The sequence below is a fragment of the Mauremys reevesii genome, linkage group 11, assembly GCF_016161935.1.
Source record: "Mauremys reevesii isolate NIE-2019 linkage group 11, ASM1616193v1, whole genome shotgun sequence".
Lineage (NCBI taxonomy): Eukaryota > Metazoa > Chordata > Testudines > Geoemydidae > Mauremys > Mauremys reevesii.
Window position 1 is genome coordinate 7,880,453 of NC_052633.1, and position 9,444 is coordinate 7,889,896.

At 58.9% G+C, this 9,444-nt stretch overlaps 1 non-coding gene across 1 annotated transcript; it reads left to right on the plus strand.

Moving 5' to 3' along the window:
• Window positions 1-334: 334 nt before the first annotated feature.
• On the plus strand, window positions 335-416 carry TRNAL-CAA. The gene has a single exon. It is a non-coding gene; the product is annotated as a tRNA-Leu (tRNA).
• Window positions 417-9,444: the final 9,028 nt, after the last annotated feature.

The following is a 9,444-nucleotide window of genomic DNA, read 5'->3' on the forward strand; positions in this document are numbered from 1 at the left end:
ATGAATGAATGACAAACAGTTTAATCCAGCGAGAAAGTCAGTCCATTGGCGGATAGAGCCAGGAGCTGGTGGGGGGCAGAGCTGGATTCTACCTCACTGTCTGACCTTGGTCAGGTCAGGTCACCTCTCCCTGTCTCGATCGTTACAGTGTGGAGAGGAACAATGACAGACCCCACAGGAGGGTGCTGGTTTGGTGCTTAACCACACGGCGAAGGAACGAGAGCCCCAAATTCCCCCTGGTGCTTTGGGAGCCAGGTTTGCTGTTTGAATTCTGCAGTTCAGATGACGTCAGGCCTGGGCGTTTCTCTGGCCTTAGGGGCCTGCTTTGCTCACAACTGTGATGGCCGAGTAGCTAAGGTGTTGGACTCAAAATCCACGAGGGTTTCCCTGCGCAGGTTCAAATCCTGCTCACGGCAAGGCCAATGTTTTAGCCACAGCCCGTCTAAGAGGCCGGGGCGGCTGAGTCTCCCCCAAACGGCCGCCCATACAAGGGGGGAACACTGGGAATGTGGGGCGAGTCACCCCTCCGTGGGCCCATTGTCATCTTTCGAGTGCTGGAAGCGAAGCTCCAGAGAAGTGGGGGCCCAACCTGCACCCGGCTCCACTCTGCCTCTTAACCCGATGCCCTGCTCTGCCTCCTCCCATCCCCCCTCCGCCTCTTCCCCAAAGGCCTGCGCCCCACCCCCGCTGGGCCTTTTCCCTCGAGTCCCCTCCCTCTCTCTGCCTCTTCCTGCCCCTGCTCCGCCTCCTTCCCCAAGGACCCTCCCCACCCCCCGCTCACCTAAGGCAGGAAAAAGCGATGGGTGAAGAGGATGAGCAGGGGCGGGGCCTCTGTGGCCGGGCCATGGTCTAGGCACCGGTGGCCCCCCAACTTCTAGGGGTCACTCATCTGAAACCCAGGATAAAAGTGACATGGGCCTGAGTCTTGTTGGGGCTGAGGCTACATCACACCTTTACCTTCGGGGCTCTACCGGGGCATGAAGCCCCCAGACACGGCCAGAGACAGGGCAAGGGGCCTCAGCACGGGACAGAGTCAGGCCCAGAGTTAGACGAGGGGGGCAGAGAATATTCTTCATTCTGGTTAGTTACACGGCGCCCTTGCTAGAAATCCTTCCTGTATTTTCTCCAGTTCACTCCCTGACACTGTAGCGCTGCCCCGTTCCCCCGTTTGTGCCATTGAATTGTCAGGTTCTGTCAAATAATAGCAGCAATCCAGCCATAAACACTACAGCCTGAAATCTCAGCTCTCCCCCTCCCTCGCGCTAAAGAGAGAGAGGAGACCCAGGCAGCCAGTTTCTCTGGGACAGAAGACAAAGGACAGAGGCTTGTGGGAAGATGAGATCGGATGCTTGGCTGGAAAGAGGGGGCATCTGGACTGGGGAGAGAAAACAGCCAGAGCCCACATGGATGCAGGAGAGACCTAGCTGGACTGTGCAGAGGGAGGTTAGGCCTGAGGCCCTGAGAGTTTCCTGTGCTATGTTCAGATTCTCAATAAACCCCTCTCTTACACTGGCTGAGCATCACTGCAGTCTAGACATCGGGGTTGCAGTCTTCCTCTGGGAGTAGAGGCCCCAGGGTCCAGAGGGAGGGGACTCCCTGAGGGGCCCATGGCAGACAGGCATGCTCAGGTCTCAGAGAAGTGCCTTTCACGGAGGCAGAGGGGCCTTTCCCCTCGAGAGAGAGTGAATCTCCAAGAAGGGATGTCACACTGAAGGGGGTTCCTTCCAAGGACTGTACAGGGCTGAGAGACTGCACAAGTCCTGGGAGGCAGTGACACCATCCATGGCTAGATAAACAGAGGCTGGAAAGGGAAGTGATTCAGCTGTAGTGAGACTGATACTGGAACACTGCATCCCGTTCTGGTGTCCACGTTTCAAAAATAACGTTTTAAAAACTGGAGAGGGTACAGAAAAGAGCCATATTTGAGGGATGGAGAAGATGTCTTATAAGGAGGCATTGAAAAGCTCAATCTGTTTAGAGGAGAGCTGATTGCAGTGTGCAAGTGCCTTCGCGAGAGAAAACACCAAGTATTTAAAGGGCTCTTTAGTCTTGCAAAGAAAGGCATAACAAGAACCAATGGCTGGAAGCAGAAATCAGAAAAATTCTCATTGGAACAAGGCAGAGATTTGTAAGATGGAGGGTGATTCATCACTGGAACAAGCTGCCAAGAGAAGTGATGGATTCTGCATCTCTTGATGTCTTCCAATGAAGACTAGAGGCCTTTGGGAAGGTGCTTTAGTCAAAAAGAAGCTATTGTGATACACAGATGGGCTGGGATATGCAGGGAGTCAGATTAGATACTCTAATGGTCCCTTCTGGCCTTAAGGCTACTAATTTATGAAAAACTGATGTTTTATTGTGTAGCGGCTCCATCCACAGACTGAACAGTCATTGAGTGTGGTGATTCAGGGGAAACAACTCAAACACCCAACGAGGCTGGCCAGGGGCAGGACATCAGCTTTGAGGGGAGGGGTGGGTGTGGCAGTGACATCACAAAGGCCTTTTGCAGGAACTCGGCCTATTGGGCAAAGGTGGTGGGGAGGGGGTGACCTCACAGAGAGACCCCGACATCAGCCGGGCAGGACCAAGGTGCAGGGCCAGGCCAGTCTCTGAGACCCCCGGCTTTGCTGCCGCAAGTCTCCTTCACGAGGTCTCTCCTCGAGGGCTGAGAGAGAATTAGGATTCACGGCTGTGAGCATGAGGAGGAACCTCTGTGGAGTTTTCTCCTTTCCTGCCACTGACTGTGCCGAAAACAAACTTCCCTTTGACAAGGTAAGAGGCTGAGAGAGGTTTGGAACCTGTTCAGTCTGATCCACCTGGCGCAGGCAGCATTCTAGGCCCAGGAAACACTGGCTTCAGGTGGCAGAATTTGATTTCCTACCTAGGATTTGATGGTTGGAATCCCTGGGGACATTGGGGTTTGTCCTTTTTGGTTTCCCTTTTCCTCTTTCCTCCCTCCTTTTGCCTCTTCTCTTGCTTCTTTTCCCCCTTTCCCCTGCTTCCCTCCCTCTACCAAGGAGGGGTGTGTAGAGTGTGGGCGGGGGAGGGAGGTTGCTCTCATTGCAGAGGTCCTCACCAAGAGGTGGGGCTGGATCTGAGAGTGATCTCCTCTGATGGTGACCTGGGCCGTCCTTTGGCACATCTGGTGAGACCCCTCAGCCTCCCGCCCCTCAGAGTCTCAGTGCTGATTGGCCGAGCAGGGGGCTATCGACAGCGAGGAGACTCGGGTCCTTTTGGTCTTTTTTCAGATCAGGCAAAGAAGACACAACCAATCCAATGTACGGGATTAATCTTGCTGCTTCTCTCCATTAATTGTCTCTTGGCAGTTCATGATTTCCTCTAATGTTCTAAGTTTTCTAAAATACTTGCTGAATAATTACTATGAACCACCGTTGGTCTATAGCTCACTTGAGAGCACTTTATTCTGATCAGTCAATGTATGAAATTCAAGATGTGACAGGTAGGTTGAAAGTCAGGAGCAGTGTTTCCTCTAATTTGTTGTCCGTGTGCGGAATGAATTGTGTTGTGCGCACCAATATGGAGGTGAGGTGTGACACATCACCTGTATATTGGTGCACGTTACAAAATTCAATCTGCACATGGATGTGTGACGAGGCGGTTCTGGCGGGACCCAACTGAGAGTGCCAAATCAGGACCAATTGCTCAAACAGGGCAGTCACAGCCCTAGGCTGGGGTTTTTCCACGTCTAAGGCAAACCAAACCAGCCACACAAAGAGGACTTCGGTCTCACCCCACTGGCTAACCACAAGTCACACGAGCAATTTCCTTAGACACTCCAGTCTCCCAGTATCACCACCAGTGCACTCGTCCTGGGGATGAATGGTTATGAAAACCAACACCCCAATAAAAGAAAAAGGTTGTCTTGATCCCAAAGGACCAAGCCCCAGACCCAGGTCAATATACACATCAGATCTTACCCACAAATCACGCTGTTGCCAATCCTTTAGAATCTAAAATCTAAAGGTTTATTTGTAAAGGGAAAAAGGTAGAGATGAGAGCTAGAATTGGTTAAATGGAATCAATTACATACAGCAATGGCAATGTTCTTAGTTCAGGCTTGCAGCAGCGATGGCATAAACTGCAGGTTCAAATCAAGTCTCTGGAACATCCCCTGCTGGGATGGGTCATTCAGTCCTTTGTGCAGAGCTTCAGGTTGTAGCAAAGTCCCTCCAGAGGTAAGAAGCAGGATTGAAGACAAGATGGAGATGATACATCAGCCTTATACAGGGGTGAGCTGGAGCCGGTCGCAGTGGTTCACACGAACCGGTTGTTAAATTTAGAAGCGGTTTTAGAACCGCTTGATAACTGGCTTCCCTGCGAGGGAAGCTTTGAAGGGCTCTGTCCGGGAAGGGTGTAATTCCTCCTCCCGGCCGCCGGGGGGCGCTGTGCTGCGCTGCGGGAGCCATGTGAGCTGCCTCCTGGCCCTGTTGCTGCTGCTGCTCCTCGGACCTCTGGCCCTGGGGCTCCTGCTGCTGCTGCCAGGTGAGTCCCCGGGGGGGAGGGGCTGCTCCCCCCGTGTGTGAGTGTCTGTGTCTCCCGCCCACAGCCCCGCCCACAGCCCCCCCTGCCCACAGCCCCTGCCGTGTGCTCCACGGGCAGCCCAGCGACTCGAGAACACACAGCCAAGGTCTGTTCAGTCTCCAGGGAGTGAAGGATTCCCAGTGCCTGGAGGGGAGCTGGCTGAACACAGCGCACAGCTGAGTGTGTGAGGCACAGGCCCTGGGGGGGGCTCCAGATTGTAGGTTGTTCTTCCTAATGAAACTCTTCTGCCCGTCTGAGTTGGCAGCAACAAGGGCCGGGTTCAGGCTGCAGGGGATCTATTTCAATAACACAATGTAAAACCGGCTCGAGCCCCACCCAGTGACCTGGGACAATGACATATCACCCCCCTAAGGGGCAAGACTTCCCCTCTCACAAGCACAGACTCTGAGTGTAGCAAAATCCTTTTCATAACGGAGGGAAACAATGTGGCATCATGTTGGGAAAACACCACAAACAGGATTCATAACACAAACCATGAGCAAAAGACTCACCCCCAAGTAAGTTTAGCAGTGTCCTTTCCCCCTCAGGGTCTAAAAGTCCAGCAGCCCAACAGTCTCCCCCCACCCGCAGTTTCTGTCCTTGGTCAGTGCAGCCTCCAGAGTTCAGAAGTTCCTCTGCAGAGTTTACCTCCCAGCCTGGGTGGAAGCAGGAAAAGGTATGTGGGGGTGGGGTTGTGCATCTTACATGCTCCACTGCTCAGCTTGACACCTGACTGTCACGCCTCTCCATTGGGGTTCTCCTGCAATCTTCACCACCAGCTGCGCCTCTCCGCCAGCCACCCTGCAATCCGCTCCTCTCCGCAATCCACCCTGCTATCCGCTCCTCTCCGCCAGCCACCCTGCTATCCGCTCCTCTCCGCCAGCCACTTTTCTATCCGCTCCTCTCCGCCAGCCACCCTGCTATCCGCTCCTCTCCGCCAGCCACCCTGCTATCCGCTCCTCTCCGCCAGCCACCCTGCTTTCCGCTCCTCTCCGCCAGCCACCCTGCTATCCGCTCCTCTCCGCCAGCCACCCTGCTATCCGCTCCTCTCCGCCAGCCACCCTGCTATCCGCTCCGCTCCGCCAGCCTCTCTGCTATCCGCTCCTCTCCGCCAGCCACCCTGCTATCCGCTCCGCTCCGCCAGCCACCCTGCTATCCGCTCCGCTCCGCCAGCCACCCTGCTATCCGCTCCGCTCCGCCAGCCACCCTGCTATCCGCTCCTCTGCGTCAGCCACCCTGCTATCCGCTCCTCTGCGTCAGCCACCCTGCTATCCGCTCCTCTGCGTCAGCCACCCTGCTATCCGCTCCTCTGCGTCAGCCACCCTGCTATCCGCTCCTCTGCGTCTGCCACCCTGTTATCCTCTCCTCTCCGCCAGCCACCCTGCTAGCCGATCCTTTCCGCCAGCCACCCTGCTATCCGCTCCTTTCCGCCAGCCACCCTGCTATCCGCTCCTCTCCGCCAGCCACCCTGCTATCCGCTCCTCTCCGCCAGCCACCCTGGTATCCGCTCCTCTGTGTCACCCACTCTGCTATCCGCTCCTCTTCACCAGGCACCCTGCTATCCGCACCTCTCCACCAGCCACCCTGCTGTCCGCTCCTCTCCGCCAGCCACCCTGCTATCCGCTCCTTTCCGCCAGCCACCCTGCTATCCGCTCCTCTCCGCCACCCACCCTGCTATCCGCTCCTCTCCGTCAGCCACCCTGCTATCCGCTCCTCTCCGCCAGCCACTCTCCTATCCGCTCCTCTCTGCCAGCCACTCTGCTATACGCTCCTCTCTGCCAGCCACCCTGCTATCCACTCCTCTGCGTCAGCCACCCTGCTATCCGCTCCTCTGCGTCTGCCACCTTGCTATCCGCTCCTCTGCGTCTGCCACCCTGCTATCCGCTCGTCTCCGCCAGCCACCCTGCTATCCGCTCGTCTCCGCCAGCCACCCTGCTATCCGCTCGTCTCCGCCAGCCACCCTGCTATCCGATCCTTTCCGCCAGGCACCCTGCTTTCCAATCCTTTCCGCCAGCCTCTCTGCTATCCGCTCAACTCCGCCAGCCACTTCTCTATCCGCTCCTCTCCGGCAGCCACCCTGCTATCCGCTCCTCTGTGTCACCCACCCTGCTATCAGCTCCTTTATGTCACCCACCCTGCTGTCCGCTCGTCTCCGCCAGCCACCATGCTATCCGATGCTTTCCGCCAGGCACCCTGCTATCCAATCCTTTTCGCCAGCCTCTCTGCTATCCGCTGCTCTCCGCCAGCCACTCTGCTATCCGCTCCTCTCTGCCAGCCACCCTGCTATCCGCTCCTCTGCGTCAGCCACCCTGCTATCCGCTCCTCTGCGTCAGCCACCCTGCTATCCGCTCCTCTGCGTCTGCCACCTTGCTATCCGCTCCTCCGCGTCTGCCACTCTGCTATCCGCTCCTCTCTGCCAGCCACCCTGCTATCCGCTCCTCTGCGTCAGCCACCCTGCTATCCGCTCCTCTGCGTCTGCCACCTTGCTATCCGCTCCTCTGCGTCTGCCACCCTGCTATCCGCTCGTCTCCGCCAGCCACCCTGCTATCCGCTCGTCTCCGCCAGCCGCCCTGCTATCCGATCCTTTCCGCCAGGCACCCTGCTTTCCAATCCTTTCCGCCAGCCTCTCTGCTATCTGCTCAACTCCGCCAGCCACTTCTCTATCTGCTCCTCTCCAGCAGCCACCCTGCTATCCGCTCCTCTGTGACACCCACCCTGCTATCCGCTCCTCTGTGTCACCCACCCTGCTGTCCGCTCGTCTCCGCCAGCCACCCTGCTATCCGATGCTTTCCGCCAGGCACCCTGCTATGCAATCCTTTTCGCCAGCCTCTCTGCTATCCGCTGCTCTCCGCCAGCCACCCTGCTATCCGCTCCTCTCCGCCAGCCACCGTGCTGTCCGCTCCTCTCCCCCAGCCACTCTGCTATCTGCTCCTCTCCGCCAGGCACCCTGCTATCTACTCCTCTCCGCCAGGCACCCTGCAATCCGCTCCGCTCCGCCAGCCACCCTGCTATCCGCTCCGCTCCGCCAGCCACCCTGCAATCCGCTCCTCTCCGCCAGCCTCCCTGCTATCCGCTCCGCTCCGCCAGCCACCCTGCTATCCGCTCCTCTCTGCCAGCCACTCTACTATCCGCTCCTCTGCGTCAGCCACCCTGCTATCCGCTCCTCTGCGTCTGCCACCCTGTTATCCTCTACTCTCCACCAGCCACCCTGCTATCCAATCCTTTTCGCCAGCCTCTCTGCTATCCGCTGCTCTCCGCCACCCACCCTGCTATCCGCTCCTCTGCGTCACCCACCCTGCTATCCGCTCCTCTCCGTCACCCACTCTGCTGTCCGCTCCTCTCCGTCACCCACTCTGCTGTCCGCTCCTCTCCGCCAGCCACCCTGCTGTCCGCTCCTCTCCGCCAGCCACCCTGCTGTCCGCTCCTCTCTGCTAGCCACCCTGCTGTCCGCTCCTCTCTGCTAGCCACCCTGCTGTCCGCTCCTCTCTGCTAGCCACCCTGCTGTCCGCTCCTCTCCGCCAGCCACCCTGCTCTCCGCTCCTCTCCGTCAGCCGCCCTGCTATCCGCTCCTCTGTGTCACCCACCCTGCTATCCTCTCCTTTCCGCCAGCCACCCTGCTATCCGCTCCTTTCCGCCAGCCACCCTGCTGTCCGCTCCTTTCCGCCAGCCACCCTGCTGTCCGCTCCTTTCCGCCAGCCACCCTGCTGTCCGCTCCTTTCCGCCAGCCTCCCTGCTATCCGCTCCTCTCCGCCAGCCACCCTGCTATCCGCTCCTCTCTGCCAGCCACTCTACTATCCGCTCCTCTGCGTCAGCCACCCTGCTATCCGCTCCTCTGCGTCTGCCACCCTGTTATTCTCTACTCTCCACCAGCCACCCTGCTATCCAATCCTTTTCGCCAGCCTCTCTGCTATCCGCTGCTCTCCGCCACCCACCCTGCTATCCGCTCCTCTGCGTCACCCACCCTGCTATCCGCTCCTCTCCGCCAGCCACCCTGCTGTCCGCTCCTCTCCGCCAGCCACCCTGCTGTCCGCTCCTCTCCGCCAGCCACCCTGCTGTCCGCTCCTCTCCGCCAGCCACCCTGCTGTCCGCTCCTCTCCGCCAGCCACCCTGCTGTCCGCTCCTCTCTGCCAGCCACCCTGCTGTCCGCTCCTCTCTGCCAGCCACCCTGCTGTCCGCTCCTCTCTGCCAGCCACCCTGCTGTCCGCTCCTCTCCGCCAGCCACCCTGTTGTCCCGTCCTCTCCGTCAGCCACCCTGCTATCCTCTCCTCTGAGTCACCCACCCTGCTATCCGCTCCTTTCCGCCAGCCACCCTGCTATACGCTCCTTTCCGCCAGCCACCCTGCTGTCCGCTCCTTTCCGCCAGCCACCCTGCTGTCCGCTCCTTTCCGCCAGCCACCCTGCTGTCCGCTCCTTTCCGCCAGCCACCCTGCTGTCCGCTCCTTTCCGCCAGCCACCCTGCTGTCCGCTCCTTTCCGCCAGCCACCCTGCTGTCCGCTCCTTTCCGCCAGCCACCCTGCTATCCGCTCCTCTCCGCCAGCCACCCTGCTGTCCGCTCCTCTCCGCCAGTCACCCTGCTGTCCGCTCCTCTCCGCCAGCCACCCTGCTGTCCGCTCCTCTCTGCCAGCCACCCTGCTGTCCGCTCCTCTCTGCCAGCCACCCTGCTGTCCGCTCCTCTCCGTCAGCCACCCTGCTGTCCGCTCCTCTCCGCCAGCCACCCTGCTGTCCGCTCCTCTCCGCCAGCCACCCTGCTGTTCGCTCCTCTGTGTCACCCACCCTGCTATCCGCTCCTCTCCTCCAGCCACCCTGCTATCCGCTCCTCTCCGCCAGCCACCCTGCTATCCGCTCCTCTCCGCCAGCCACCCTGCTATCCGCTCCTCTCCGCCAGCCACCCTTCTATCCGCT